An 8,254-nucleotide genomic window follows, 5' to 3' on the forward strand; every position below is an offset into this window, starting at 1 on the left:
GGAAGAGGATTTAATCTTGGAGAAGGGAATTTTCCACTACTGAGCACAAAGGTGAACTGCTAAGATTGAATTCCCCAAACAATACGTAAAACTGCAATTTCACTTCTCCAGAGATTTATTACCCTACATGTTTCTTTTTCCTCTTTTTTCTTGATCACTAGTAGCTAAATGATGAGGTGCTTAACCTACCGCTAGTCTATTGATTCCTACCCTTTTCTTTCCCTCTAAAAGTATCCAGAGCAACACTGACAAAGGGAATTGGTGACATCTTGTCTTAATTATCTAGTCAGATTGCCAAGTAGGCTTTTTTAAAAAAATTATTTATTTATTGGAGAGAGAGAGAGAGAGAGCACAGGCGGGAGGGGGAGAGGGAGAGGGAGAGAGAATCTCACACTGGTTCTGTGCTGAGTGTGGAGTTGGAGGTGGGGCTCAATCTCACGACTCTGAATCAGGACCTGAGCCAAAATGAAGAATTGGATACTTAACCAACTTTGCAGGCACCCCTGAGAAGTAGGCTTTTTAATTTAAAATTGTGAACCTCATTTAGGTAGGTCATTGATAAGAACTTTAGCTGTAGAAACAAAATGAAATGACAATAAAAAGGCCAAAGTGGGCAGCCCTGGTGGCCCAGTGGTTTAGCGCCACCTTCAGCCTGGGGTGTGATCCTGGAGAACTGGAATCGAGTCCCACATCAGGCTCCCTGCATGGTGCCTGCTTCTCCTCGGCCTGTGTCTCTGCCTCTCTCTCTCTTCCTCTCTCTCTCTCTCTCTCTGTGTCTGTCATGAATAAATAAATTAAATCTTTTTTAAAAAAAACCAAAGTACCTATAACTCATTTAGAGAAATTCAGGAGTTTGTTGCTTACCCACTTTGAAAAGCCCATTCTCCTAAAATGCAACATAGCTTTTGTGTTCGATCCCAAAATTACACTGAAAGCTTGACTCTCTATGGTGTAAATTGTCTTTCACTCTCAGGAGAAGGAGAAAATGGACTATTTTCTCTTGGACATGATGGGGAAAGTTGGGTTTTCTGTTGACTCTGCAGCACAGCACATCTACGCAGGGATCTACTGCAGTTCCTGCTCAACCTATTGTTCAGAATAACTGGTCTATATGATCCAATTAAGCCAGTCACTTCAGCTGAGAAAATAGTATGCTTTCTTCACTCAACCATCAGATTAATTTCTTGAACGTGATTGGACCTGCTGTGCTGTTGTGTCAGGAGACTGAGTTTCCAATCAAGACTGGGCAAGAGCATGGCCTAGGTCACCCTTTCCCCTTCTTGTGTGTTGGCATATCCAAGCTAGAAATGCTGGATAAATCTTCATGAATCATTTAAGTTCAGAAAACTTGGGGAATGCTAGTATGCAGTGCTTTGACTGATATGATTAGGGCTGCCTGATAATTTTTTTTTAAGATTTTATTTATTCATGAGAGACACAGAGAAAGAGAGAGGCAGAGACACAGGCAGAGGGAGAAGCAGGCTCCATGCAGGGAGCCTGACACGGACCGATCCCAGGTCTCCAGGATCAGGACCTGGGCTGAAGGCGGTGCTAAACCGCTGAGCCAGCCGGGGTGCCCTGATAAATTTTTTTTTTAAGATGTTGCTTACTTATTTATTTTAGGGAGAGACAGAGAGAGAACAAGAGTGGGAGGGGAGGGGCAGTGGGGGAGGGAGATAGAGACTCTCTCAAGCAGAGTCAGTGATTCATCTGATCACGGACCACAACACAGGGCTTGATCCCATGACCCTGACATCATGACTTGAGCCAAACCAAGAGCTGGACGCTTAACAGACTCAGCCACCCAGACATCCTGGCTGATAATTTTTTAGTAGAAGTGTGTTTGATGTAATATGTGGGACATATTTCTACTAAAAGATTATTCATTGTTTATCTGAAATTTAAATTTACCTGGACATCCTTTATTTTATTTATTAGGTCCAGGAACCCTAGATAAGATGCTAGAATTGCTTCAAAGAGGTACTATCCTCTTTTGCCATTTATCAAAACAAAAGAGATGATGTAAGAGTTTATGAAAGAATATCTGTGGCACAATGGCATCAAAACAATAACATAGCTAGGAATAAATTTAACCAAGGAAGTGAAAGATCTCTACACTGAAAATATTGATGAGAGAATCAAAGAAGACACAAATAAAAGATATCCTATGCTCATGGATTGGAAGAATTCATATTGTTAAAATGTCTGTATTACACAAGGCCATCTATAGATTCAGTGCAATCCCTAAAATGACTCCAATGATATTTTTTATAGATGCATAAAAAACTATCCTAAAATTTATATGGAACAAACAAAAGACTCTGCATAGCCAAAGCAATCCTGAGAAAGAAGAACAAGTAGGAGACATCATACTTCCTAAGTTGAGGCTATATTATAAAACTCTAGTAATGAAAACAGTATGGTATTGGCATAGAATAGACACATAGACCAAAGGAACAGAATTTGGAGCCCAGAATTGAACCCATGCATATATAGTCCATTAATATTTGACAAGGGAGCCAAGAATACCCAATGGCGAAGACAAAGTCTCTTCAATAAATGGTGCCAGGAAAATTGGATATTTGTGAAAGAATGAAACTAGACCCATTTCTTAAACCTACTTACAAAAATCAACCTGAAATGGATTAAAGACTTAAATGTAAGACTGAAAACTATAAAACCCCTAGAAGAAAACATAGGGAAAAAGCCCTTTGACATGGTTTGGCAATGACTTTTTGGATAGACACTTAAAGCACAAGCAAAAAATAAAACAAAAAAATTAAGTGGGACTCAATCAAACTGAAAACCTTCAAAAAAAAAAAAAACTGAAAACCTTCTGCACAGCAAAGGAAATCATCAACAAAGGGAAAGATAACCTACTGAACTGGAAAAAAATATTTGCAAACCATATATCTGGTAAGAGGTTAATATTAAAATTATATAAAGAACTCACACAAGTCAATAGGAAAAACAAATAGTCCAACTAAAATTGGGCAAAAGTGGGGCTCCCAGTCTTTCAAGGCTGTCACTTCCCAATGCCCTGTGACCCTGTTGAGGACCACAGACAGGACATACGGTGCTGTACTCTGGCATGGGAACAAGGGAGACTGTGGCAGCATCAACCTTGGGGTGCCAGGTCCCTGATCTGTAGATACTCTGCATACAGTGGCTCATTACTGGTGACCTAGCACTATATCCCACTAGCACTTCAAGATGTTTCAAGAGCAGGCATTTGGTTTTACAAAGTCAAAATGTCAACCTGCCAGATGAGGGCGTATACAAGGAGAGATCATATCTCTTTTCTAATCTACTTGAAGACTTCTTGTCCTGACTGGGGCCATATCAACCCTGGCAGTGCCACCTCAGTTCTCCTGGGGACAGAGCACCTTTTCAAAAAAAGGACCTCGCTTTGGAGATAAGACTACTCAGTGAAAAGTCTCTACTTACAAACTGCAAAATGTGAGATCTGTAAGGGTTACCGGCCAGCCATAGTAATCATGTCCCACCATCTGAAGGCTGCTAGGCAGATGGTGATGTGTGTGTGCTACTGCTTCATCACTCTGACTATGAAACAGGTGGCTTTGCTTTCCTGAGGAGTAATATCAAATCTCCATTATTGCTTGACTTACTCTTGCCTTTAAAAAGAAGTTTTATTTATTTAAGTAATCTCTACACCCAACGTGGGGCTTGAACTCATGATCCTGAGATCAAGAGTCACAAACTCTTCCAACTGAGCCAGCCAGCCACCCTATTCTTGCCTTTTATAGGAAAATCCTTCTATTATGGCTGCTGCTGGCACCCTTATGTTGGCACCACATGTTTTCTCAAAGGGTCTTGCAAATTCCTTTGTAACAATTAGTAAACTTGAATGTTATGCTAACAGATTGGGATCACGTAGTTCTGTGCAGATAGAGTACTAAAAATTAGTTTCCCTTGTAGAAATGTTAAAATCACTTATTTCTTTATCTTTAATAGCTAAAATCCTATGCTTATTTCTGTGTTTTTAAACTTTTTTTTCTTTTTTTGAGAGAGAGAGAGAGAGTGCATGAGTGGAGGGAGGGGTATAGGGAGAGGGAGAGAGAGAATCTTTTTTTTGGGGGGGTGGAGAAAGAGAATCTTAAGCAAATTACAATTAAAGAAAGGTGGGCAAGAGGCCTGAATAGATATTTTTCCAAAGAAAATAGATGAGTGGCCGACAGGCTCATGAAATGATGCTTAACATCATCAGTCAGCAAGGAAACGTAAATCAGAACCACAATAAGATATCACCTCACACCTGTGAGAATGGCTAGCATCAAAAAGACGAAATAAATGCTGGTGAGGATATGGAGAAAAGGAAGCCCTCATACACCACTGGTGGGAATGCAAACTGGTACTGCCACTGTGAAAAATGGTATGGGGGTTCCTCAAAAAATTAAAAATAGAAATACCCTATGATCCAGCCATCTCGCTTTTGGGACATTATCTAAAGGAAATGAAAACAGGGATCCCTGGGTGGCACAGCGGTCTGGCGCCTGCCTTTGGCCCAGGGCACGATCCTGGAGACCCGGGATCGAATCCCACGTCGGGCTCCCGGTGCATGGAGCCTGCTTCTCCCTCTGCCTGTGTCTCTGCCTCATTCTCTCTCTCTCTCTGTGACTATCACAAATAAATAAAAATTAAAAAAAAATTAAAAAAAAAAGGAAATGAAAACACAATGTCAAGGAGATCTCTGCACCCCCCAAATCCACAGCAGCATTATTTATAAGACATTATTTATAACCAAGACATGGAAGCACTCTAAGCGTCCTTGGACAGCCGAATGGATAGAGAAGTTGTGGTATATATAGATACACACACACACACACACACACACAAACAGCCATATTATTTAGCCATAAAAAGCAGGAAATTCTATCATTTGCAACAACTTGGATGGACCCTGGGGGTATTATGCTAAGTGAAATAAAAAAAGACACAAAGAAAGACAAATAATGTATGACCTTACTTGTTTGTGGAATCTCAAAAGACAAACAAACTCCTGGAAAAAGAGATCAGATCTATGGTTAGCAGGGGTGGGAGGGGGTGGAATTGGAGGAAGTTTGTCGAAAGGTACAAATGTCCAGTTAGAAGATAAATAAGCAGCAGCGATGTCTGTACAACATGATGATGGACTACAGCTAACATTGCCGTATGGTACACGTGAGAGTTAAGAGAGTAAATGCCAAGGGTTCTCTGCACAAGGAAAAAAATTCTTTCTTCTTTCTTTCTTTCTTTCTTTCTTTCTTTCTTTCTTTCTTTCTTTCTTTCTTTCTTTCTTTCTTTCTTTCTTTTCTTTCTGTATCTATAGGAGATGGTGGATGTTAACTCTTGTTTGGTAATCACTACATGATACACAGGTGTGTCCAGTCGTTATGCGGTACACTGCTCACTTGCACAATGCTGTATATCAATCACATCTCAATAAATCTGGGGAAAAAAGAACATCTGTGGGGTATTTAGAGATAATCGGAGACCAGCATGGGACTTGGTGGTTCTTGAAAACCCACAGAGATTATATCTGGATGTCTATTTTCATGCTTTCTATAATAAACCGAATTATATGAAGGGGTTGTGCAAACTGTAATGTGCTGCTCTGCCTGTGTGGCTTTGTTTTTCCTTTAATGTGCACCGCCGGACTCCCCAGGGAGGTAGTAAACCCACCGAGGCAGAAACTGCTTTCTGTTTACTGGTATCCTCAAGGTCCAACCCAATGTCTGGGTGCCAGTAAGTGCTTGGGGGGTGTTACAGCTGACAATGAAGGTGAGTTTGTTCTTGGTCCGAAAGCCAGAGGACGTTCTAGCAACCTCCCTGGGTGTTTGCACTGTGCTCCAGGGGAGAGGCCGGGGCCAGCGGCCTTGCCTGGTGGGCAAGTAGAGCGCTCTGTGCTTTTGGAGGAGTCCCTTGGAAGCCCTTCTCTGGTCCGCTCCAGAACAAATGCTCTGTCCTTGACACCAACACGAGCAGAGGCGTCCCCTGCCACCTGTCAGCAAACTGCTGCCAGGCTGTAATTTTACTGGATGTTGAGAGAGGAAGCCCGAGCTCAGCAAGGCCCTGGCAGAACCAGGGGACCAGCAGCGCCTTTTCTTACCTGTTAATGAAGCCTCATTAGAAACAGCAAGAGACTGAGAACTGCAAGGCCTGTCTGCCTTGGCTCTGCCTGCCAGAGGCTGATTAACTGAGTGATTATGGCAGCTGCTCCTTGAGGTTAGGGAGCTGCGGAGACGGAGGGTGTGCGCCCGGCGCAGCACGCTGTCTGGTGCAAACACAGGAGGCTGTGCGAATCCATCCTCCCCTCCATGCAACCGCTGGGACAGCTTCCAGGTTCTGGAAAATGCATGGCCCTTCAGACACAGAAGTGCCTCCTTTTGGTGGCTGACCTTTGGGGACCGTCCAGCTGTGTTTAGGTTAGGGATTTTGGTCTGGGGGCGGGGGTTACAGAAAATTAATTGTAACGAGTAAGAAAGAAAAGAACCAGACCTCAGTCTACCTGCATCCAGCATAGCTACGTTGGAGCCTGTCACTCTCTTCTAGGGAGGCCCTTGCACCCACTGGTTCAATTGCAGGCATCCCTGGAGTGTGCAGCTGGGCCGGGGGATTGGTGCTTTGCAGAAATGTAGCATCAAGGTGGTGCCTTACCTATTTCTGTACCTCAAACAACAAACAGAATTATGTAAAGGTGTCGTGCAAGCTGTAAATAGCTGTCCTGCCCACGTGACTTATTAATACAATTCCTTTGATCCTAGAAGCCAAAAAGGAAAACCAGTTGGCATCATGTCAACCAGGAGACCAACCCCCCCTTCTCGCCTTGCTTCTCTTCTAATGGTTCTTAAGGATAAAGAAGGTTTCTTCTGTTTATGTCGGCTTTGGCTACTTGGAACCCCAGCGGTAGGGGGAGGGTGTCTTTGAATGTGCCCATATTGGACACATCCCCCTCTCTGGATTAGCCACTTATGAGGACAGACTCAGTGTAGATATTTTGGTCTGTAATTCTGTGTGGCAGGTGGACTGACAGAAGCTTGGGGGAAGAATTAAAAAATTAAGGCTGGGCTTTGTGTGTGTGGTTTTGGAGACACTGAAAGCCTGTGGTAGGACACAGGTGGTGGTTTCAGTTTTAATCAGAAGGCAGGGGAGTCTTGCCTGGATAGGTGGCAGATTCACAAACTATATTTAGCTGGGCTGGGCCTCAAGAAGGCTGGGGGAAGGACCCTGGAAAAAAATTCTGAGGCTGCCAGTGGGGTAGGCAACCACAACCTAGACTTAAATTGAAGTACCCTTTAAACTGACTGACAGATCCCCTGCCATCTCAGTGAGATGTGTGTGTCTGCACGTAAATGCCTGTGCAGAGTATATGAAAGAGGTCTGAGTGCACTGTGGTGCCTAAAATCATGATATATTCAACAAAGCACCATGCTAGTCTGCTCTCTAGCAAGAGTTGTTTTTGCCCCCAATTGTAGCAATCCTGCATGCCATGAGCACAAATCTTACCTAAGCTGCACATTTATGTCTATTAACCCAAGAGCAGCTGACCCTTGGATGACAGATGGCGTCATGCTCAAGGACACCTGCAGAAGCCATCAAGAATGGCTCCATGAACAAAGGCCAGGCAGGGAAAGGGATATCCATCTTTACCTGACAGTGGGTTGAACAAGGTGGGCAGACTGGAAGCCACACACAAAGCATTTATTTGGAGAGGGACAAGGGAGGTTGATCAAGCTTCAGACTATTTAAGGCAGAAGGACCCTCTCCACTTCCAGGATGCTTTTCAGACTAAGCTGAATCAACCAGGGAATCCAGCAAGGAATCCAGCTTGGGAGGGTAGGGCGGTGGTGGGAGTCTAGGGGATGAGGGGGAAACTCCTCTAGGAACTTTATTGGTCATTTGATGAGGGAGGCAGCATTTTCTTCATGAAAAGAGGAAGTTTCTTCATTAGCTGAAACAAACAAAAAACATATATAAGTCAGATAAGTAATGGATGATGAAAATTAGTAAAGATAGCACAGTGGGAGTATAGGAAAGGCAGGTGTCTCATGAAAGAATTTGGTCTTTGTAACAAGACAGTTTGTGTTTCAAACCCCTGTTCCATGGTTATTAGGTGTGTGACCTTGGGCAAACAACTTAAGTTCTCTGAGGCTTTGTCTCCTGTCTAGAAAATGGGGAGAATGATGTCATCCTGGCAGAGTTTTGGGGAGAAATGAAGACAAATATCTTAAGACTGAGCTGGCACCTAGAGGGT

This window comes from Canis aureus, chromosome 22, assembly GCF_053574225.1.
Source record: "Canis aureus isolate CA01 chromosome 22, VMU_Caureus_v.1.0, whole genome shotgun sequence".
Classification (NCBI taxonomy): Eukaryota; Metazoa; Chordata; class Mammalia; order Carnivora; family Canidae; genus Canis; species Canis aureus.